The sequence below is a fragment of the Oncorhynchus nerka genome, linkage group LG28 (genome assembly GCF_034236695.1).
Source record: "Oncorhynchus nerka isolate Pitt River linkage group LG28, Oner_Uvic_2.0, whole genome shotgun sequence".
NCBI lineage: Eukaryota > Metazoa > Chordata > Actinopteri > Salmoniformes > Salmonidae > Oncorhynchus > Oncorhynchus nerka.
In genome coordinates this window covers 35,125,626-35,151,579 of record NC_088423.1, presented here as the reverse complement: position 1 = coordinate 35,151,579, position 25,954 = coordinate 35,125,626, and the positions used below count along the sequence as shown (strand labels likewise).

Genomic DNA, 25,954 nt, shown 5'->3' with positions numbered 1-25,954 from the left:
TGCCAATATCAGATGTCTGTCCTGGGAAATGTTGTTATAACCTCATGCTAATCGCGTTAGCTCAACCGTCCCGCGGTGGACCCAACAATCCTGTAGAGATTTTAAAGGGATCACTTGGAATTTTGGTAATGAAGCCCTTTATCTACCCAGAGTCAGATGAACTTGTGGATACCATTTTTATGTATCTGCATTTAGCTTGAAGGAAGTTGCTACCAAGCATTAGCGCAATTACTAACTAGCTCAAAGGGAAGTTGCCAAAATTCCAAACTATCCCTTTAAGATGCAATCTAGCTTTTACATTATTTCAGTCAGTAGTTAGTGTTGTTCACGAGCCAAAAGTGATCCCTGTTTTTTGTTAACTTCATCCAATAGTATATTACCATGTCATCCATTTCATGTGATATGTTACGATTTTTGCCATTTGTAGGATACGCATTTTTCAATTTACATATGTTATGAATCCAATTCGTAAAATGTTATGAATATGGATCCCGGAGTGCATCTTTAAGTGTTGCATCTTCCTATTATCTTTGAGATCCTAGTAGTTTGTGTAGGAAGTGGTGATAAACACAAATCAGCTCAGCTGTTTGTTTTGCAACTTGGCTACGATAGCGCTGGTTTGTCTCGTTAGCCAAATTCTAAACATATCCCTTATTGGGTGAGTCTTTTCTGGCCACAGTCATGCTACAAAGAGAACTTGATAAAGTAGGTGGGGCTGTGGGGGAGGCTTTCTGCAGTTAAATGTCTACAACAGAAATCTTAAGGTTTACCTTCATAGATGTGACATCCATAATGCTGTCTATGATTATGGCTGTCCGACTCATATACCCTCAAACCCACCATGAAAGTCTTGGCATCTGCATGTAAAAATCATCAAATCTGTAATTCACCCTAAAGAATATGAGCCTCGACATTCGAACAGATCTCCATAGCCGGTGTCGGGGAGAGTTAAGTTCACTGCAGATATGAAAAATCAAATTAAATGTAGACCCATCAGCCAGATTGAGGAAACTGTAAAATGCTACAGGTCCACCCCGCCAGGATTATATACACCAGCTGAGGGCTGTTCTCCCTGGGAGGAATACAGAACACACAGCTCAACTAGTCAATGGGCCGATTCTACGCCAGCGGGAGTGGGAAATGTTTTTGGTATCTCATTGTTCTGGTAATTCTCACATAGCAACAATTGGGAGACAGGATGTTTAAATGGGTTTTACATTAGAATCACAAACAATTTATTATGAAAGTGGCCATTTTAAGGCTCTTTTTAGACCCATATAGTGCATTCGGAAAGTCTTCAGACTGGTTGACTTTTTCCAAATTTTGTTACATTACAGCCTTATTCTAAAATGTATCAAATTCCCTCATCAATCTACACACAATACCCCATAATGACAAATCAAAAACAGATTTTTAGAGATGTTTGCAAATTTATTAAAAAGTACAAATGTAAATGTTATTTCATAAGTATTCAGAATCTTTATTTATTACTTTGAAGCACCTTTGGCAGCGATTACAGCCTCGAGCCTTCTTGGCTAAGATGCTACAAGCTTGGCACACCTGTATTTGGGGAGTATCTCCCATTCTTTTCTGCAGATCCTCTCAAGCTGTCAGGTTGCATGGAGAGCGTCGCTGCAAGCTATTTTCAGATCTCTCCTGTAACGGCTCTCGTTGGGAGAAGGAGACCAAGGCGCAGCGGGGTAGGAGTACATCGTATTTTTATTGATGACACCAAGCAAAATAACAAAGACAAAAAAACGAAAGCACACAGTTCTGTCAGACAGAAACAAGATCCCACAAAAACCCAAAAGTAAAATGACAACTTATATATGATCCCCAATCAGAGACAACGATAGACACCTGCTTCTGATTGGGAAACACACACGGCCAAAAACAAAGAAACCGAAAACATAGACTTTCCCACCTGAGTCACACCCTGACCTAACCAAACATAGAGAATAATAAGGATCTCTAAGGTCAGGGCGTGACATCTCCAGAGATGTTCGATTAGGTTCAAGTCCGGGCTCTGGCTGGGACACTCAAGGACATTCAGAGACTTGTCCCGAAGCCACTCCTGCGTTGTCTTGGCTGTGTGCTTAGGGTCATTATCCTGTTGGAAGGTGAACCTTCACCCCAGTCTGAGGTCCTGAGCACTCTGGAGTAGGTTTTCATCAAGGATCTCTCTGTATATTGCTCCGTTCATCTTTTCCTAAATCCTGACTAGTCTCCCAGTCCCTGCTGCCGAACAACATCCCCAAAGCATGATGCTGACACCACCTTGCTTCGCCGTAGGGATGGTGCCAGGTTTCGTCCAGACGTGACGTTTGGCCCTCAGGCCAAAGATTGTCTGGTCTGATGAAACCAAGATTGAAATATTTTATTCTCATGGTCTGAGAGTCATGTGGGTGCCTTTTGGCAAACTCCAAGCAGGCTGTCATGTGCCTTTTACTGAGGAGTGGCTTCCGTCTGGTCATTCTACCATAAAGGACTGTTTGGTGCTGCAGAGATGGTTCTCCTTCTGAAAGGTTCTCCCCTTTCCACAGAGGAACACTGGAGCTCTGTCAGTGACCATCAGGTTTTTGGTCACCTCCCTGACCAATGCCCTTCTCCCCCAATTGCTGAGTTTGGCCAGGCAGTCAGCTCTAGAAAGAGTTGGTGGTTCCAAACTTCTTCCATTTAAGATTGATGGGAGGACACTGTGACACAGTCCTGTCTTGACGCTCTACAAACAATTATTTTGACCTCATGGCTTTGTTTTTGGTCTGACATGCACTGTAAACTGTGGGACCTTATATAGACAGTTGTGTGCCTTTCCACATCATGTCCTTTCAATTGAATTTACCACAATTAAAGAAACATCAAGTTGTAAATTAGAAACATCTCAAGGGTGATCAATGGAAACAGGATGCACCTGAGCTCAATTTTGAGTCTCATAGCAAAGCATCTGAATACTTATGTAAATAAGGGATTTCTGTTTTTGATTTTTAATAAATTAGCAAAAATGTTTTGCTACGTCACTATGGGGTATTTATTTAGATTGATGAGGTAAAAAATGTATCTAATCCATTTTAGAATAAGGCTGTAACGTGGAAAACAAGAAGGGTCTGAATACTTTCCGAATTCACTGCACATGCCTCCTGTATGATCTGTGAACTGTACATAATACAGACAAGATATTCATGTCATTATACTTCTTGTAGTATGCTCTAAAAAAATTGTGTGCACGAAAACTTGATATCAGATAGCGTTTCACTGGTGAACTCCAAGATGTCAGCTGCAGTGCCAACGAAGATTAGCAGGAGCTGGAAAAGTTTGTCCCACATGACCCCGCTCCCCAGTGGGAGGAGCCATTTCCCTATGATGAGAGGGATAAGCAGGACCTGATGGAGGGCCAGGATCCAGTCGATGAGACAAACCGTGGACGAGTTGGTAAAGAGCCTTGAATGTCAAGAGAGTGAACAGAAGGTCAAACCACAGATAATAAGCACTCAAAAATGTGCTAGAGTAAAAGGCTCAGGGTAGGGATAGGACAAGGAAAGAGTCCCCTAATTACCCCTGAGAGCTCTGTCACTGTGATTGAAATAACCTTATACACTGAGTATACAAAACATTAAGAACACCTGCTCTTTCCATGTGTTCGAATACCCATACTAACATACTGTATACTACATACTTAATGAGTATATACTACATACTATACGCTATTAGATTATTTTAGTATACTTTAAACGAATGGTATCCTTTCCGTTGAGCGTACTAGCGCTTCGCCTGTCTTCCGGAAGTTGATGCTGTTGCTATGCAACCTCTTGCTAGCTTGTAAGCATAACAAATTACTAGCTAGACATTTTACGACTTTGGGTGTGTTCTTAAAATCAATCTGGAGAGCCAGAGTGCAATCTGGTCGTTCGGAAATTCAGAGTGTTGTCAGTTTGTACATTCTGAGCATTTCGTTCTTGGAGCGTTCAGAGCGCACACTGGACGCTCTGGCCAAGAAGTAGGGTTGACCCGAGCGTTCTGGCCTCACAACAATGGTCACGCACCCAAGCTAACTGGCTAATGTTGGCTAGCTTGCTAGCTACTTCCAGACACAAATGAGAGACCACCTCACTCTGACCATTTTACTCGCCCTAGCAGAGCTGGTTAGGCAGTTTTCATGTTATCAGAGCATTGGTGTGCTGCTGGCAACAATTTAATTACACTTTTTTGCCAACATTTACTGACACTGGCCATATTCAACGGGTGTTGAGCGTTCGTAAACATACCAGTGCATTTTACAGTAATGATATGCTATGTGGTTTGTAAGATTAGCGTAGCTAACAAATTGTCAGCCAACATAACGTGTAAGGTAACTTATTTGAAAAGTCATTACCTTATTACATTGCTCAACATTTTCTTAGCATTTGTCATAATTAGAAAGCAATGCATTTGTATCCACTCTTGTTGGACTTCGGCTGCATATTTTCTACCATTTTCTTCAAATCTGAAAACGATGTGAAGCCATCCCCATTTTCTGAAGAATTGCATTATGGACCCTAGTGTCCACTGCTTGTATACTTCGTATTTTGGCGAATGTAGTACGACATCCAGGAACTGCTGGCATATTAACTATATCCATACTATGACCAATAAGAATACTATATACTCAATTTACGTCACAAATAGTATGGTTAGTGCGGTTAGTATGAGTATTCAAACACAGCTATAGACTGACCAGGTGAAAACTATGATCCCTTATTGATGTCACTTGTTAAATTCACTTGAATCAGTGTAGATGAAGAGGAGGAGATAGGTTAAATAAGGAATTTTAAGCCTTGAGACAATTGAAACATGGATTATGTATATGTGTCATTCAGAGGGTGAATGGGCAAGACAAATATTTAAGTGCCTTTGAATGGGGTATGGTAGTAGGTGCCAGGCACACCGGTTTGTGTCAAGAACTGCAGATCTGCTGGGTTTTTCACGCTCAACCGTTTCCCGTGTGTATCAAGAATGTTCCAACACCCAAAGGACACATAGCCAGCTTGACACAACTGTGAGAAGCATTGGAGTCAACATGGGCCAGCATCCCTGTGGAACACTTTCGACGCCTTGTAGAGTCCATGCCCCGGCGAATTGAGACTGTTCTGGGGGCAAAAGTGGATGTTCTTAATGTTTGGTATACTACGTGTATGTTAATAATGGAAAGTACTTGTTGTTGACTGTGAATTTGTGAATACATCAACATCTGTGTAGATAGGCCATGTGAATTTATCGTGTCTCCTGAATATCAATTTATGGATTAAGGGTCAAGGGTCCTAGTTACAGTAGATTTAAGAAAAGTGAAAGGTAGAATAGTCTAGAAACTAAAACTAGTTCCAGTTTAAATAAGTTTGAACAGTTAAATTCCCCACAGTTTTGTTCAGAGAAATCATGCTTCCCACATTTTCCCATGAGTTAATTTTCCTACACTGAAATTAGATAAGTGAAGTTGTAAGTAAATGTTTCATAACTTTCGTGCATGCGTTGAACATGGAGCTGTACGACTTCTCTCCATCTCTGTTTTCTGTACCTGAGGGCCACTAGATTTGTTTTCCTGATGATGTAGTTCCAAAATCCAGATGGAAGGAATTATAATGATCAGGAAATGCAAGATGGCTGGCGAGAACCTCGGGTTGAAGTAGAAAATGTACTTTCTTTATTATTGTGACAACTCTTTATTCCATTCACATGCATTTGAAAGATGCATGCAGCTATCCAAAGTTATCCACAAATTATGGTCCATTCACTGTGAATATATATATTTGTAAATCTTAAGCCCACAGAATAGCAATCAAACACAAAGGATAGAGCAGTGGTAAAAAATACAAAATAAATATGTAATTACAAATATAAAAGAGGATTTTAAGCCCAAATAGCGGACAGAAAACACTGATTTAAATGGAACCAACACATATCAGGATGAATCCAATTCTAACCACTTTTTTATCTTTATGATTTTTTCCGAATGTTTGACAAAACAATCACATGTTATTTTGGAAGCACTTGTCATTCTTCATTCTATGGGTACCGCCCTATCCCACCCTAGCTTTTTAATAAATAATACAAAAATAAAGAAAACAGTGGATTTTTGTCCATCCTCCTCTGATTCCCAAAATACAGTATTATTTGCATAGTCACGGCATGCTTTGTGTAAGAGCTATTGAAGATTTAAAGCCTGAGTAGACTTTTTCCACCAGATTTTTGGGGGCTAAAGAGTTGTGAATTTTTGTCCATCCTCCCCTGATTCAGAATATATAATTTTCATAGTAATAGCAAGCTTTGTGTAAGAGCTATTGGAGATTAAAGCCGGAATAAATGTTTTTCTTCAAAATGTTAACAAAATAAATGAAGAAAAAAGTTGTGGATTTTGGTTCATCCTACCCTGATTCAGAATATAACATTTGCATAGTCATGGCATGCCTTGTGTAAGAGCTATTGAAGATTTAAAGACCTAATACTTGTTTTTCTCAACAACAACAAAAATGTTTTAAAAGCTTTGGATTTTAGTCCATCCTCCCGATTCACAATATATAATTTTCATAGTCATGGCATGCTTTGTGTAAGAGCTATTTAAACAATTATTTTCTTCAACATGTCAACAAAAAATGAGCAGTGGATTTTTGTCCATCCTCTCCTGATTCAGAATGTCTCATTTTCATAATCATGGCACACTTTGTGTAAGAGCTATTAAAGATTTAAAGCCTTAATATTTTGTTTATTTGTTTACTGTTACAGGTTTTGGTTTTTCCATTTATGTTTTGAGGTTGGACTTTTAGCACTTTAGCAGGTACAGTTGGGCTCACCGATTTGGAGTTACCTTGTTAGTCAGGATGCGTTACACCTGTGCTGGTTGCCATCTCGTTATTGGGAAGGTGTTTCACCTGTGCTGGCCCAGGTGTTATTTAACAGTGGCTGGTCCAGTACTCCAGTTGTCTTGGGGGATGTGGAACGTCAACACCTGTAGTTGGCGTGCCCTACTTGAGTTCTAGAAAAAAGATTCCTTTGTCTGATCTTCCCTGCTGTTGTTTTGCACAAATTTTTGGTTCACTTTCTGTCTTTAGGTTTGGTGTGGGTTTTAATTTAGTTTGACTCTTCTAGGACAAAATTGAGTGTCTTTTAGGTTCCAGTTGTTGTTGCTAGTCAACTTTCAGTGGACACCCCCATGAGTATCTGTCAGGACCCCTCCTAAACTCCCATCTGTTTAATTTTGGTTGTTGTATCAGTGATTATTTTTTAGTTCTCCCTTCTGTTTTATCAACATCATTGGTTTTCTTGTTGGGGAATGTAACAAATTGTGGGGGCTTATGTGGGCCATTGTTTCCCATGAGTATGGTAGTCATGCTAGTCACCTACTTTGAAGCTCTGCTGTGCCCAGATATCTGTGTGTTCAAATTACACTTTTGTAGTAGAGTTTCTGTCACTGACATCCACCCTGAGGGGTTATATGATTGGTGGAGTCATTTTGAAAGTTACATAAACACACAGGCTAATAAAATACAAATAAAGACATGGACTTTAAGTTGGAAGCATTTGTGGAAAACCATACATGGGAGATGCTAGATGAATGCACATAGGTGACTCTGCTCATCGCAAAGCATTATGACATCAAAGTGGCATCTGGCGATCCAAAAGCAGTAGGCAGAGTTGATTGGTACTATTTTGGTGGAAGAGGAAATCCTCTCGTTGAGTGAGGCTGATGAAAAGGGCACTGCAGGTAGTAGAGAACATCCCGTAGACGTGCAAATAAGGGAGTTAAAACTGAAGGCAAAGTTGGTGCAACAAAAATTAGAGCTTGAACAACAGAAATTAGAGTTGGAGCATAGGGAAGACAAGATGAATGTGCAGTCCAACAAGAATGAGAACGTGCAGCCAGACTAAAACAAGAAGAACGCGTGCATGCCATTCGATTCATAGAAATTGATCTGCAAGCGCTCCGAATCCAGTCAGGCTATCCTGATCGGAACAGCCGGCTTGTACACCCTTTTAACAACAACAAGGAGGATGTATATTTCACTCTGTTTGAGTGGATTGCCACATCCCTAAAATGGCAGTGAGATATTTGGTCACTGCTCCTCATGTGTTCTCATGGGAAAAGCTCAAAGTGTTTTTCTTGCTAAGGAACATTACATTATTTAAAACATTTTGAAGGCGTGGGTTTTTGTCCATCCTCCCCTGATTCAGAATATATAATTTCCATAGTCATGGCATGCTTTGTGTAAGAGCTATTGAAGATTGAAAGCCAGAAGACAACAGTATTAATCAAAATGTTAAACAAAAAGACGTGGAGATCACCGAATATCCAATGTAAAACCAATTTTACAGTTAAATAAACGTATAATAAATAATAATCTTATTTGTTGTCTGTTATGTCTGTCTGTTATGTCTTTAGGATTAAAATATTTGGATTGCCTGCACATGACAAATTATAGACAGTATGTTAAAATAGGCTATACTAGAATAAATGAACAGAATCTTACCATTTATAATCCTTTTCCGTTATTTTCAAAGTTAGGATCAAACCAGTATTGCCATCTTTAAGCAATCTCCAAACTCTGACTGAGATCAGAATAAACAGTAACCTAGTAACAATCGCACATGAACATTTGACAAATGCCATGACGCTTAATGTTAAAAATTCGACATCATAAGTGTCCCGTTATCCCTGAAGATTCAAACTCCAGTCGACCGTCGCCAATGAATAGCTTACTCTCCCACATACGGTCGTCACTAGTTACCACAGCCACAAAGTTATAAACCACGCCCAATTTTCTTAAAATTTTATTTTAAACCTAACCGTAACCACACTGCTAACCTTATGCCTAAAACTAACTTTAAATTGAGACTAAAAAGCTTATTTTCGTTTTAATGAATAGTGGCGTTGTGGCTGTGGTAACTAGTGTAAACTCCCGCTCGGAGCCACCAAAGCTTACACTCCTCCCCAATTGGGGTCTCTTTTTTGACTGATGGGAGTTGCATGACAATAGTGATTTTCCAATGCAGCCAAGAGTAGATAAGGCTACATTTGCGCACACAACTAAAAGGCTATTTATTTATTGTATCACATTTTATTAACGTCAAGGTATTTAAATGTGCAACTTTGTACTGAAGAGGGCAGCACTGCAGTGCTTAACATGGTATATGCTTCTGTTAGGCAATACGTTATTCGATTATGATTGATGGATATAATCAGGCTATACACAGGCTCAAAGGCAGATGGTGTTCACTGGAACTGTTCATCAGATGTTAAAAATTAGCATACAATAGCCTAGGCCTCATCAAAGTGACCATGTGTGCTTCATGAAATTCCTGTGCTGTAAACTGTCACATTTATGGACAAAGGGAAGAGAGGGAATTGAGAAAGACCTAACATAACACATCTATTTGAACCAAATTGAGTAGATTTGCAGTATGGGGCTCTTAAGAAATGGTTAGCATTATTTTCAATATCTATTTCACTGACACAATCCACAATGAAATAGAGATATGATCTACTTAGACTGTTATATAAAGGAAAAAACATAGGCCTACTAATAGTATTTTTCTCTGCTCTCCTGACAGGTATCTTTCTCCATTCATAAAAGAGTAATAAAGGCCTAGGGAGGGAAACTAATATATATATATATATATATATATATATATATATATATATATATATATATATATACTTTAAAAAAAAAAGTTTTATCAGAGGGTGCTGCAGCACCCTCAGTACCCCTACTTCCCGCAGCTATGGTTGCACAGACTTTTGATTCAAATCAACAGCTTGCAATAATTCTTTATGAAGTTATGAGTCATGAAGTCCCTTTGGTCCTTTGCATTAATTAGATTTATTCATGCATGCATATTAAAACCACTTATAAGACAAAAAATATGCCCTTGGTTAGATGTTTTCCTCCAATAACAAAAAATAGCTCAACTCTAAACCCACTTTGACATTTGAAGCTATATTTGAATTACATGTATAAATGGATATTTCTGACTGTGATTACAATTTGATGTGTACAAACACGAATTCAATATCAGTAGAGCGCCACAAGAAATGATTCACTACTTTCAATTCAGCCAGGGATGGTAAGGCACACAGGATTGTGCAATGTTCTCTATGCCTATTTGGCTGCAGAGCTGATTCTATATGGATCAGAAAATATAAATGCAATGTGCAACAATTATTATTTTCTTTACTTAGTAACTGTTCATATAATGAAATCAGTCAATTTCAATAAATTCCTTCGGCCATAATCTATGGATTTCACATGACTGGGCAGGGGACCCACTGGGTAGCCAGGCCCAGCCAATCCGAATGAGTTTTTCCCCACAAGGGCTTTATTACAGACAGAAATACTCCTCAGTTTCACCAGCTGTCTGGGTGTCTGGTCTCAGACGATCCCGCAGGTGGAGAAGCCAGATGTGGAGGAACTGGGGTGCTGTGGTTACACATGGTCTGCTGTTGTGAGGCTAGTTGGACGTACTGCCAAATTCTCTAAAACAACAATGGAGGTGGCTTATGGTAGAGAAATGAACATTCAATTCTCTGGCAACAGCTCTGGTGGATATTCCTGCAGTCAGCATGCCAATTGCATGCTCCTTCAAAACTAGATACATCTGTGGCATTGTGTTGTGTGACAAAACAGCAAATTTTAGTAGCATTTTATTGTCCCCAGCACAAGATGCACCTGTGTAATGATCATACTGTTTAATCAGCTTCTTGATATGCCACAACTGTCAGGTGGATGGATTATTTTGGCAAAGAAGAAATGCTCACTAACAGGGATGTAAGCAATTGTCACACCCTGACCTTAGAGAGCCTTTTTATGTCTCTATTTTGGTTTGGTCAGGGTGTGATTTGGGTTGGCATTCTATGTTCCATTTTCTATGTTTTTGTATTTCTTTGTTTTGGCCGGGTATGGTTCTCAATCAGGGACAGCTGTCTATCGTTGTCTCTGATTGGGAACCATACTTAGGCAGACCTTTTCCCCACCTGTGTTTGTGGGTAGTTAACTTTGTTTGAGGCATTGTGCCCTGTAAGCTTCACGGTTGTGTTCTTGTTTGTTGTCATTATTATAGTAAAAGGAAAATGTACGCTCACACGCTGCGCTTTGGTCTAGTTCTTTCGACGGCCGTGACAGCAAATGTGTGTACAACATTTGAGAGAAGATTTTTGTGTGCATGGAACATTTCTGGGATCTTCTATTTCAGCTCATGAAACATGGGACCAACACTTTACATGTTGTGTTTATATTCAATTTCCCTGCCAGTAAAAGACGAAACAGTAGGAAGGGTAGTGACCTTGGAAATGGGACAGACTTTTCCTGTCTTTGTTCCAGATTTTTTGTCTGCTTGGTCTTCTATAATATGACTTTACAATGATAATTGCAGCCCATGCGGATCGGCACATGCAACATGCTTGCATCTGCTAGTATTCACAAAATGGTCGAGAATAAACTTAAGTGAAATGGACCTCCCATTTGGATAAGTTTTGGATTGGGAAATTTACGGTACAGTTTGGTGAACATAATTCCCACCTAGATCTAGTCCAAAGTGACATCTCAGGTCCTTCCTGGTAGCTACTTAGCACTGGTGTCTACTTTCCATTGGAATAAATATACTGAACAAAAATATAAACGCAACATGCAACAATTTCAAAGATTTTACTGAGTTACAGTTCATATAAGGAAATCAGTCAATTTAAATAAATTCATTAGGCCCTAATCTATGGATTTCACATGGCTAGGCCTGGGAGGGCATAGGCCCACCCACTTGAAAGCCAGGCCGACCCACTGGAGAGCCAGGCCCAGCCAATCAGAATTAGTTTTTCCCTACAAAAGGGCTTTACTACAGACAGAAATACTCCTCAGCAACCCACCTCCTAAACCTGTGGGATAGTCAGATGAGAAGCCAGATATGGAGGTCCTGGGCTGGCGTGGTTACACGTGGCCTGTAGTTGTGAGGCAGGTTGGATGTACTGCCAAATTCTCTAAAACGTTGGAGGTGGCATAAGGTAGAGCAAAGGACATGAAATTCTCTGCCAACATCTCTGGCGGACATCCCTGCAGTCAACTTTACACTCCCTCAAAACTTGAGACATCTGTGGCATAGTGTTATGACAAAACAGCACATTTTAGAGGGGTCGTTTATTGTCCCAAGCACAAGGTGCACCTGTGTAATGACCATGATAATTAATCAGCTTCTTGACATGCCACATCTGTCAGTGGGATGGATTATCTTGACAAGGGATAAAATGCTCACTAACAGGGATGTAAAGACATTTGCGTGCAAAATTTGAGAGAAATAAGCTTTTGTGCGTATGGAGCATTTCTGGGATCTTTTATTTCAGCTCATAAATTATGGGACCAACACTTTACATGTTCCGCTCAAATTTTTTGTTCAGTGTACATAGTTCATTGGGAGAGATCATGAGCAGAGCAAGGAAACAAACCCCCTGATATGTAAACAGAAATAGATTTCCCAGCTGCCACATTCCCACCTGCAATAACAAGGCTTCCTCTGCGCTTCATTCAGTAATAATAATGACACCACTAATGAAGATTGTCATTTGCTGTGTCAGGGATGAACTGAATGACCTTGTCAGTCTTCTGACAGCGTGTAAAGGAACTTGAGCAACTAATTGCTAATTTCACTTGGTTGTGAGATACTTAAGTTACTTTAATCCTCTTGGCCCTTTGGCCCTGGGAGCAAAGGGCATCCACCACCATGACTCTTGACCTAACTCGTTTCTGTGCAAGGGCTTTTGCCTCAAGGAGAAAATACCAGGATATTCCATTTGATTGAAGTCTTGTTGGGTACTGTGTGGTTGTAACACTCTGTGGTATTGGTCAGGGTAGTTCAGAAAAATATGTAGGTTTGAATTACAGTACAATCTATCTGCACATATGTTTTGTGTTTGTGTTATAACTGTCACTCTTCAATTCTCTTTTGGGGTATTACAGGGGTAGTACAGGGAGAGTTCTGATCATATTCTGAATAGCACATCCAACTATTATTGTGGAATGTAACCACATTTTCATTGATATTTCACATAAATATTCAGAGAAATAATAACGTACACTTCCTTCTGAGTTGAAATTCTACTGTGATCCAACAGGTGGCAGTGATCACTTAACTTTACCGAAAGGGATCTGCCAGGTGAGTGGTTGGTAAATGGGAGGCATTCCATTTCAATTATCTTGACTGTCATGTTATAGTCAGCAAAGCTTCTCCACAACATATTTGTCAGTTGGATTGATGTGAATTAGTTGTGCCAGCAATATGCCCTCTGAGGACATTTATGAACAACGTTCGTTTCTCATTACCAGGAAAGGAAATCTAGAGCACACATGTTTCCAAAAGAATAACAACACGTGCTGCTGACATAATGATGATCCTTATAGTAAACCATCTACCCTTTTGTCTATCTCTATATTAACTCAATTATTATTGTAAAGATAATAGGCTGGCTCTTTATTACCTTTCTTAAAACAGCAGGGTCAAGGTTGAACAGGTGGCATTAATGGTTTGATTGCACTGGCATTGATCTTCTGCCTAGTCAAAGGGCTGTGTTTAAACTGTAAGTCACACATGTCAAGCATTTGCATGGGAGAAATTGGACATAAATGGGCAACACATGACTCATTCGCCAAGGCCAACAGCTGCATGGGCTCCAGAGTTATTGGACAACATGATTTGCCTCAAAGCAACTCCTCAAAGCTTTTCAAATGTGGAATTTTTACGTAATCCGAAATAAAGAGACTTACAGGGGATTTGCTGTAAAGAATATTGTGTTCCATGTATTTTCCTTAACTCCTTGTTGTATCATTATTAACTTGACAACTCTTATATTGTCAGCATTAGAAATCAAAACAAGGCTGAGGGTTGCTACTTGGCTCATATTCCCTCACAGTAAACAGCTCACAGATGTTTTACATTGATATTAACGACCTAAATCTGCCCTCTGTTGAAAAACCGAAGCAAAGAAGGGATTATGTTCTTCTCAACCATATATTAGACAGCAGTACTACCAATCTAATTTAGTTCCAGTGAAGTGAATGGTTTTTGCATAGGTCATTGGCTGTCTCAAAATATCCTGTCACCATAGCAACTTCAAGTGAGTCCTAAATTGCCATATAAAAAGAGATCAATTATTAATGCTGAGAGGTTTGCTTATGTGCTTTGTTCTGAACACAATATTTTTCTTTCCACTGCATTGAAACAATACCTAACTATTTTTCATAACTTGTTTCCTCAACACTGGGCACACACTTGTTGAATCAACATTGTTTCCACATCATTTCAATGACATGACGTTGAACCAACGTGGAATAGGCGTTCAATTGATGTCTGTACCCAGTGGGTCCCTATAAAACGTACAACCATTGCAAAAATTCAAACGACTATAAAAAAAATACTCTAAAACCTATTACAAAAACCATAATTGATTCTACAAAGACCTGCAGATGTGTGACATGCCTATTGAAGGTGAGGAGGCCCCTCTTTTTCATCACTTGTACTTTATTGAACATATAATATACAATGGAAAAGACATTGCATCTTGCCACCAGTGCCTTAATCTACAGCCAAATGCTCATCCCAAAACCTCCCAGTTCAGCAGGAGGTTTTGGGTCCTACCACTAATGATCAATATATTATATTAGCCGCCAGAGAGTAGTGAAAATGCATAATATATACAACTAAGGCAACATTCAGAAGTCAACTTTGATGGTTTTACTCCAGCTCATTTTAATGAGGTTTTCACAGTTGAGGTTTTTGAGTCATCAGGGTCTATTGTAAATTATCAATTTACCAGCAGCTATAAATCAAGGCAACAGAGTTATACACCAGATATTTGCACAATACATTATTCATCATTCTGCTAATTCCATTTTCAGATGGAGAGATACTGTCTATGGTTGGGGAGAATTCTGTAGGTAGTTTGCAAATTCAGATTTATCCAGTGCTTTCATTCCTGATGCAATTTGCATTTGATATCGCTGCAATACATCCGCAGTTATGTTAATACATATTCACTTCAATATGTGTTCTGTGATGCATGATTATATTCCTGTGACGCATAGCAAAATGACTCACTTGTCATTATCAAACAATTCAGCTGTTATAAGAGCTGTGAATATGAAATTGCATTTTGCAGTCAATTCATTCATTCTAATGGCAGCCATTTAGACAACATTTTTGAATACTTTCATCCAATGTTTGTGTTATCATCATTTATAACTAACATGCATGTCGACATACAACATCATGCATGCTCAATGACTACAGCCTGTAGTGGGAATGCAATGGCCATGTTGGTGAAACGTGGCTGGAGAGTGTGCATGCTGCCTTTTCAGTTACAAGGTTGGATTTGAACAGTGAAATATAATGAGTTGAATTAATTTTATTAAGAAAATGAACTGTATGCAGAAATAGTGTATCTTATTGTTCAGGGTAAGAAATGGTAGATTAAGTTGTTTGAGTCTGTGCACTGATGTAATGTCAACCAAGGTTAAAAGCCCCTCCGCAACGCAAAACATGTTTCGCACTTGGAAAATGCGAGCTACAGTACATCAATCTAACTCATCATGCTGCCCCCAAAGCAAAGGATGGGGAATAACAGACTGCATAAGCATGGACAGGTCTTATATGCTTGAGTAAGAAATGCTAGAGCACCTCATAAGATAGCTTTTATGTGCTAAACTTAGCCTGCAATGCCATTCAGGTCTCCTGTTACCTGTTCTGAATGCATCTTGCTGACCCTGCCATTGTCATATAATTATGCAAGCACAAAGACAAGCATAAGGTTACAGCTGAAACGTGTGCAGAGGAACAAATTTGCCTGATGGATTTTTAATGACAGTCCTAAACTAAAGGAGGTGCCCATTGTAAATGGATATCTAATCAGCAGTGAATTTCTGAATGAGGCAGTGAGGAGAGGGAGATGCTTAACACAAGAGCGCCGGAGGCAGTCATTTTGTCTCCAAATGAATTCCAAATTGAAATATCTTAGCAATTTTTTTTCATGGCCCCCTCCTTCCTTGACATTTCCCCAAAAAGGTATATTTAAAAGGACATCAACTGTTCAGAGGAGACTGTGAATCATGCCTTCATGGTCAAATTGCTGCAACGACACCACTAGAAAAGGACACCAATAAAAAGAAGACACTTGCTTGGGCCAGGAAACACAAGCAATGGACATTAGACCGGTGGAAATTTGTCCTTTGGTCTGGAGTCCAAATAGGAGAGTTTTGGTTCCAACAGCCGTCTCTTTGTGAGATGCTGTGTGGGTGAACGGATGATCTCCACATGTGTATTTCCCACTGTGAAGCATGGAGGAGGAGGTGTGATGGTGTGGGGTGCCTGGTTAAGGCATACTTAACCAGGATGTCTACCACAGCATTCTGCAGTGATACGCCATCCCATCTGGTTTGCGCTTAGTCCCATTATCATTTGTTTTTCTTCAGGACAATGACCCAAAACACACCTCCAGGCTGTGTAAGGGCTATTTGACCAAGGAGAGTGATGGAGTGCTGCATCAGATGACCTGGCCTTCACAATCACCCGACCTCAACCCAATTGGGATGGTTTGGGATGAGTTGGACCGCAGAGTGAAGGTAAAGGAGCCAACAAGTTCTCAGCATATTTGGGAACTCTTTCAAGGCTGTTGGAAAAGCATTCCTGATGAAACTGGTTGAGAGAATGCCAAGTGTGTGCAAAGCTGTTATCAAGGCAAAGGGGGGCTACTTTGAAGAATCTCTAATATAAAATATATTTTTGTTTTAACACTTTTTTGGTTACTACATGATTCCATATGTGTTATAAAGAAAAACCCTGGAATGAGTAGGTGTCCAAACTTTTGACTGGTACTGTATATGAAATGTATTTATTTGACTGTCATAATGTTGCAATCAAAATGGCTTCTCATTGGCATTGTAAAGGGGGTAGACCCAGCAGTTTAAGTGTTAAATACCACACTCTAAAATGAACCTATTCTCACAGAGACCTGTCATACTGGAGTTCAAACCCAATACTTTGGCAATCATCACAATTCATTTAAACACAATATTATCACTAAGATTTGTGTAAATGTAGCCTACTGTATGTGGTCCATATGATGCTTAATATTGGTAGTGTTACAGGATTTTCCATTTTCTATGCGACCCATGTGCTAACGAGGTTGGATGTTAGCACATAGGGCGCACCGATTGGTGTCACCTTGTTATTCAGTAAGTGATACACCTGTGCTGGCTTGTCCATCTCATTAGTCGGGAGGTGTTTCACCTGTGCTGGCCCAGGTGCTATTTAAGAGTGGCTGGCCTAGTGCTCCAGTTGCCTTGAGGGATGTGGTGGATTAACATATTTTTAGTTTGTTCTCCCTATTTGATTTCTAGACAAATTATCCTTATCTGATCTTCTTTACTGTTGTTGTGCTCCACTTTTTGCTTTGCATCCTGTCTTAGTTTGGTGTGGGTTTTTCTTTTGTTTGCCTATTCATGGGCAAATTGTGTGGGTGCTGATGGTGGGTGTCTTTTAGGTCCCGGTTGTTGTTGCTAGTCAACTTTCAGTGGACACCGCCATGTTTTGTCTTTCAGAAGCTCTCCTAAAACCCCACCTGTTTCGTTTTGGTTGTTGTTAGTGACTCTTTATTTGTTCCCCCTTCTGTTTGAGAGACAATTTTTAGTTTTCTTGCTGGGGAACTTAACAGTAGGGAGTCTATAATAGCAGCTACTAGCTGTCAATGACAAACAATTTAGTGTCATGGGCATGGCTTAACTACATCACACATTCATAATTCATGAATGCAACTGTCAGCTTATTTCAATAACCTGCACAGATGCAGTAGCAATAGCATACTCAAGGTTATTGACATAAAAGATTTGTGAAGTTATGTTCTGATTATGTAGGGTCCTTGAATGAAAGAGTTGTTCAATCTACAATCTATCGACACAACAAAGACCATACAATAACTTTCTAAATGTGTTATAAAGCAGGCTATCAAATAATGCGTCATTATAAACTACTTATAACCCCCTGTAAACCATTTGTGTATGGTGCCATCTTATTGTGGAATTATATGCTAAAGAAGGTACTGCAGTGTTTTATGATAAACACTGCAAAATCAATCGGTAGCTCCCACACTCTATTCTAGAGAATGCTGGAGATTGCTATCATATGTTCTGCCAGCATGGTAGAAATGTCCCAAAGTCAATGTCCTTAATGGTTATTCCACAATTTAATTTAGCTCTATAACCATAAGTGTTCTGTTCTAGTGCCAGTGTGATGACATTAAGGTTGGAATTGTTATAAGACAGCGCTGTTCCCTCCAATGTATCTTGCCTATCAAGTCATTATTCATAACTGCTGTGAATAAAGATGTACGTTTATGACTCATTTCATTACAAAGCAAATAAAATGGGGAAAGAATTTGTCTTACACTGTGGTGATAACTGTTGAGTCTTCTCTATTGACAACAGGCACATTCAATTACTAGATAAGGGGTAAAGTCGTCTTATTGATTGACTAGGAATTCATTATGTCCTCTGTCATTAAAGTAGGTCCATTGATTTAGTCCTTTAAACAGGTTAGGGATTTGGGAAATATGATGATAATAATAAGACTTATGGGCAGGATTCAATCAAACCTTCCCTACAGAGAAGTTGTAACCATTCATTAAAATCAAAAATAAGTCATAGACATGTTTATTAGCATACAGCAACACTTAAAACATGCTTTTTTATGGCACAGGAACAATGTAATTTATCTTATTAAGTGTGGGTTATTAACCACAGTACAAGTAAGACTGCCTTATTATAGCCGAATTATAGGGAACCGTTTGATATCGATGGTGAGCATGACGTGTCTCCTCCAACGCCTCTGGAAGCTACAAATCTATTTCGCTTGAGGGACTATGCTAGTCACTCAATGGGATATCCTTCCACCTGGCGGCAGGATGAGTCAAGATATTAATATCAGAGTAATTCCATGCCTCGGGTGTGATGTGTGTGCCTCCACCCCCTATCAATACCTGAGCATCACTTCCTCTTTTCTTCCCTTGGCTACGCAGGTGAGTGAGAAGTGGATTTAGAAGACTTCATTGGTGAGTTTTTCATTGTGCGTAGAGTATACTCAATTTTTGGGCGAACCTTGCTCCTCCCAGGAGTGCTCTGCAGTGTTTTGTCGGCGTAATTTTTTTGTTTGTTTTACAGGTCGACGCTGTACTACAAAGTAGGATGAACAGGTTGGGCCAACCTGATCACAGCATGAGGATTAGTTGTCTTGTTTATGTCTGTCCGCTTGTTAGTTTCCTGGCTAATTGCGTTACCTGTTGCTTGTTAGCTGGATGCTAGCCTCTTCTTTCTGGAATTTGAGGATGGGTACTGTGCCTACCCAGGTTAGGGGAGAATGTGTGGGGACCTACTCTGGATGTGTTGGAGGCCCAGGCAGCCTCTGTCTTCCCAGCTCCGCTCTCTCAGCCCAACAGGCTCCATTGAAGATTTAAGACTGGATCCTGATGATATCTCCATCCTTGCTGTTAATGACCTAGACGAAGAGACCTCTGAGGCTGGTTCTGGGTCAGCGAAAACATGGCTCAGAGAGGGCTGAGAGTGAAGTACCCTATTCATCAGCTGATATGCAGGAGCTCCTCTCTAGGGTTCTGAAAGCTCTGGATATTAATCCAGACCATAACAGCAGCCCGGGCAACTGTACATTCCTCAGTGCCCCAAATTCTCCAATGAACTGTGTTAGTCTTGGCCTAAGGTGAACTCAAGGTTCCATGTTTCAAGCCTTGGACCGTCATGGCTTCTCCCGAGGAGTTGGGACTGGACCATGGACCCTATTGTTGCGGCTATAGTCCTTCCAGACAAGGAGATCATTGATAGGTCTCCCCTCTGGCCTCCATGACCTCATCGGGCTGCTGGCGACCACTTAAAGGATGCTCCTGACCTTGGCCATGGTGGCTCACCTCATGAATGCAACCCCTCTGCTGCAGGCATACCTGCACGTTCTGATAGCTCGCCTGTCCACCGACGGTGACTCTAGAGCTGATGGCTGAAATGACTCAGGGGTACACACTCCTCTCCCTATTAAATGTTGAGATATCACGTGCTAATGGCATAGCCCTGTCTATGGCCATCTTGTCACGTAGACAGCTTTGGTTCTCACAAAAAAAAAGATGTCGGCCTCCGTGAAGAAACCCTTATGGAGCTAACCATCTCCCCAGGCCAAGTTTTTGGTGCTGGTGTGGATGACATTTTGGACCAAATGGCCACGCTATGGAAGGACAGAGACCCTGCAGTCTTTCATGGGGCCCCCTGCAACACATTACCATACCCAGAGACCATTTCAGTCTAGACCTCAGCCCTCCCCTGAAAGGCCACTTGGGCCCTTGCCATAATCAGCCACCTCAACAGGTTCAGGGTCAGCAGTGGTACATGCAGCAGAGGCATAACAAGCACCATCCCTCTGCTCTGAAGAAGGATGGGCACCCTCAGTCATCCTGATGGGTTTTGCCCCAGTTAGAAGCTCTATAACTGGAAATTGCATTCTTCTCCAGCAGGGAGGCAATCAGACAACTCAAACCATCAGAACAGCACATTGAGTTCTATGGAATATATTTCCTAGTCCCCAAGAAGAATGGTGACTTTTTCCCCATCCTGGACTTGTGGCCTCTCAACCAGTGGTTGAAAACCCTCCTTCAATATGTTATGTCTGTCCAGCATTCTACAGGCTATCAGCCCAGGCCAGTGGTTCAACACTGTTGAACTAAAATATGCTTACTTACACATACTGATCCACCTGGCTAACAGGAAGTTCCTGCACTTTGCATTCAAAGGCATAGCATACAAGTACCAAGTGTTACCTTTCGGCCTCTACCTGGCACCAAGAACATTCACAAAATGCACGGATACTGCTCTAGCACCCCTAACATCACAAGGGATGATAGTACAACATTTCCTAGACGATTGGCTAATCTACGCTCAGTCACGAGAACAGGCAGCAGCAGACACGACATCTCTCCTGAAGCACATTTCAAAGCTAGGCCTCAGGGTGAACATGCAAAAAAAGCCACCTTGTCCCCACACAAACTGTAGTGTTTGTGGGCATGCGGATCGACTCGTCTCTAATTAGGGCTCACATCACCGAAGAGCGAGTCTAGAAAATTATAGTTCACCTGAATCCTTTTCTCCAAGACCAGAATGTGACTGTTCTTCAGTGTGAGAGACTGATGTGTCTCCTCTCTGCAGCCTCTCTTTTGACCCTATTGGGCCTTCTACGCTTGAGGCCCCTGCAGAGGTGGTTCAATGCTCAAGTTTTACACCCCAAGGAACACAGGTATTGTCACCTGACTGTGTCCAAGGAATGCAAGTGAGCACTGGCCAGATGGCGATCCCTGATATTCCTGTCAGGCGGGATACGCCTGGGCAGAGTCCATCAGAGGGAACGTTCAAAGATGTGCCTCCTTGACAGGCTGGAAGCAATATTGAGGGAGAGGGAGGCCAGCGGGACATGGAGTACCAGCTGGTCCAAACACCACATCAACATGCTGGAGATGAGAGCACTCCAACTAGCTCTGCTAAATTTTCTCCAACAACTGTGGGACAAACATGTGCTGGTACAGACAGACAGTACCACACTGGTAGCGTACATAAACCACAAAGGGGATCTGGGTTCCATCCACCTCTCCCAGATGGCACATACCCTTTTGCTGTAGTCACATAAGAATCTGGCCTCACTAACAGCTGTACACCTCCCAGGGTTCCAGAACATTGCAGTGGACATTCTGTCCAGGGAAGGCCCTCCGGACCGTGGAGAGGCAAATACATCCCCAAATAATGAGTCGCATGTGGAGGAAGTGGAGGTGGATCTGTTTGCCTCAGAGAGGAACATACAGTGCCTCCTCTGGTTCTCAATCTGGTCACTTGGTCTAGGAAGAGGCCTTCCCCCCGATCTGGCTAATTCCAGAGACTCTGGACAGAAGCGGGCCACCAGGTCCTTCTGATTGCCCCAAGATGGCCAAGACGCCACTGGTTCAGCACAAATACTGTCACTCCTAGCGGGGGCAGCATGGGAATGACCTCGAAGCCAGACCTATTTTCAAAGGTGGAGGGCACATTGTGGCCTCGGAATCCCTTCTGCCTGTAGCTATGGGCCTGGCCGCTAAACAGGGAAAATGGTCTGGTTTAGATCTTGTGCCCTCTGTTGTTAACACCTTACAGAGTGCCAGGGCCCCGTCCACCATGTCAACCTATGACACGAGAAGGCATGTGTTCTGCCAGTGGTGTGGGGAGCAGGGGGTTGCTCCAGAATCTTGCAGAATAAAGGTCTTTTTTAGATGCTGGCAGGGCTGCATCCACATAAGGTATACGCAGCAGCCATTTCAGCATGTCATGACGAAGAGCATGATGGTCCACTTGGCAGCCACCCACTCATAGCAAGTTTTTTTAAGGGAGTCCGTTGATTGCGCCCCTCAAGTGCCCCCTCGGTTCCCAAATGGGATTTGGATCTGTTTCTTGGACACTATCCAGACCTCCCTTCGAAACGTTAGAAGTTATAGACTTCAAACCTCTCTCTTAAGACTGTGTTTCTGGTGGTCATATCCTCTACCAAGACAGTTGGCGAGCTCCATGCATTATCTGTTAGTGATGAGTTTTATCGTCTAGGCCTGGGTAAGGCGAGCATTACTCTGCAGCCAAATCCTGCCTTCCTAGCAAAGGTCCTGCCCCCAGGTCACATAAACAGGGAAATGGTGCTAACAACCTTGTCCACCTCCATGCCCCCTGGGGCTCATCATGTTGATGTCTGCGCTCTGTGTCCTATCAGGTGATCCGTCACCCTGATCATCTGTTTCTGTGCTTTGGAGATAGAATACAGGATAAGCCTCTCTCAAAACAACGGTTGTGACATAGGACTGTAGACACTGTCCTGCAAGCATATAGCCTAGCTGGCCGGCCCAGTGCCATCCTCTGTGGTAGCACACTCCACCAGGGGAGTTGCCACCTCTTGGGCACTGCTTAAGGGAGTCCCCCTCTCTGACATATGTGTGGCTGCCAGCTGGGCATCCCCCAGTACCTTTGCAAGGTTTTACTGGGTGAATGTGTCTGACCCTCACGGTATGAGCTCAGCTGTACTTGGTGCTGCCCTTTCCTCCCAACAGTATCCTTTAGTTCGGCCGGGTACTGTCTCGAACACCTATGGTGATGTGTTACTCTAGGCTGTGCCCTACGAGAACTGACTTACTCTGGTATTGTCATCCCATTGAGTGACTAGCATAGTCCCTCAAGCTCAATCACGGTTCTATGCTAGTGACTATGCTAGTCCAGATGTCGCTTCCCGTGTAGCTTCGGGAAGAGTCTTGAGGGAGTGATGCTATGTGCCCAGGTATTTATAGGGGGTGGGGTCACGCGCATCACACCCGTCGGATGGAATTACTCTGATATTAATAACCTGCTTGTCAAACATCTCACATACTTTTGTGTATATCAAATCAAATACAATCGTATTTGTCACATGCTCTGAATACAACAGGTGTTGACCTTACAGTGAAATGCTACCTTACAAGCCCTTAACCAAAAATGCAATTTTAAGAAAAATAAGTGTTAAAGTATTTACGAAAATAAACTGAATAAAAAAATTACTAAAATAAAAATGTATAAAAGAACAAATAATTAAAGAGCAACAATAAAATAACAGTAGCGAGGCTATATACAGGGGGTACCGGTACAGAGTCAATATGCAGGGGCACAGGGTAGTCGAGGTAATTGAGGTAATATGTACATGTAGATAGAGGTAAAGTGACTATGCATGGAACATAAACAGAGAGTAGCAGCAGAGTAAAAAATGGGAGTGGTGGGGACAATGCATATCGTCCAGATAGCCACTTGATTAGCTGTTCAGAAGTCTTATGGCTTGTGGATAGAAGCTGTTAAGAAGCCTTTTGGACCTATACTTTGCGCTCCAGTACCGCTTGCTGTGCGGTAGCAGAGAGAACCGTCTATGACTAGGGTGGCTGGAGTCTTTTGGACATTTTTAGGCCCTTCCACTGACACCACCTTGTATAGAGGTCCTGGATGGCAGGGAGCTTGGCCCAGGTGATGTACCATGCAGTCATGGGTGAACAGGGAGTACAGGTGGGGACTGAGCACGCACCCCTGAAGGGCCCCCATGTTGAGGATCAGCGTGGCAGGTTTCTTGTTACCTACCCTTACCACCTGGGGGCGGCCCGTCAGGAAGTCCAGGATCCAGTTGCAGAGGGAGGTGCTTAGTTCCAGATATAATGTATCTCATTGAGTGACCAGCATAGTCCCTAGCTCATAGATCCGTGGTTATGTGAATAACCTTAATTCAAACTCCCATTAGACAGCTCTGCAAGCTTTATAATGTAAAAATATGTTCGTAACTCACCAAATATGAAGTTTCACTAAGCAACTATCTTAATTTAATCCCATTACGGACAGTATGTACTTCCCCTAAAAATGTACAAGCAACGGAAAAAAAAATACTCTGACGGGTCATTCTCATTGTCAACATCTATAATGACACAGATACTGAAGCAGGCCATACCCCATTTCCAGGACATATTGTCCAAAAATGTTAGGGGATCAAACTTATAGGTTCATCTTGCATAGGCCTATTGTATAATGTCAGTCCTTTTATCTGTTGGTGTATTTTTATCCACTGAATAATTATTTGTCATTTTCCCAATACATTTTTAAAAAATAAAGTAATGCTGATAACTGGAATGGGATCAATATGCCCTGCCTCCATAATTTGAAAAAGCTTATTGCATAAGACTCCATTTAAAAATAGCCGGCGTCAGTCATGTTGTTGCTTCTCAGGTAAAGGGAGGGCAAGGGTGGATAACGAATGAAAAAGACAGTTGGCGACTGGAAAAGGCTCTATCGGTGAATGACCCCTTCAATAAGCACTTTTCATTAACATACTTTAAATCACGGTCACCATTGACAATCGTGGTAATTAGAATTTGTTTGAAACTTGCACAAATCGTAAGAAATATCTACCTCAAACTGTGCAAAAGACAATACTATCAAAACTGTTATCCTCCCCCCCTACACAGTTTAAAGGTTTAACTCATTTTAAAACCATTGAAAAATATCTTACGTTTTACAAGGCTCACATATCAGACATCTGTCTCAGGCACTGACATTAATAGTCCTCCTAATCGATTATTGCATATCGGTCATCAGCACAATTGAGAGTAGACTAGCCTATGCACAACCTATGACCTAGAGAGTTGATTGTTATTTCAGCATAATCGCATGCTTCATACATTTCAATAGGATCTCGTGACGCTTGGCCAAATTTGCGTTTGAACATTTGTCACTTATTATTTATAGACTACGTCGTTCGAGAGCACAACCGAACGTCTTTGTTCCCACATTAGAAAACATTTGAGGAAACATTTGATAGCCTTTTTAAGTAGTTCAGAGTGTAACATTGTTACTCGAAGGCATCCAGAGCGAGCGCCCTTATATCATTACTGTGAGAAATGTTCTTTCATACAAACGATCTTTACACAGGTCCTGGAATAAATATTTTTTCATATTTAAAAAAATAAATAAATTATACGGTAACACACATTTTTCCATTGCGCATAACTTAAATACACTATTGAGGCATTATCGGACTGATGCACAGTGTTAATTCCATAGTTATATTTGTCGAATTCCACGAATTCAATGATAGTAATAGGCATATGTCGTTTTCCTGATTGAATACGGACGATTGTATTGGTACACGATTATCTACTGTGAATTTGTATTAGTTTAACTGATGCACAGCAACAAAAGCCATCAATTTTTTGTAATTTTGGAGGAACTCAATATTTTTTACAAGTGTTCTATATTGACAACAAACTGTTTTTGAACTTAAAAAATATAGGGTCCTTACAGGACCTTCGGCAATCCATTCAATCCAACAAGTTTGGAGA

At 41.2% G+C, this 25,954-nt stretch overlaps 1 pseudogene; it reads right to left on the bottom strand.

Moving 5' to 3' along the window:
* Positions 1–993: 993 nt before the first annotated feature.
* LOC115112697 (transmembrane protein 26-like) lies at positions 994–8,703 on the bottom strand (annotated as a pseudogene).
* Between the last annotated feature and the right edge of the window lie 17,251 nt (positions 8,704–25,954).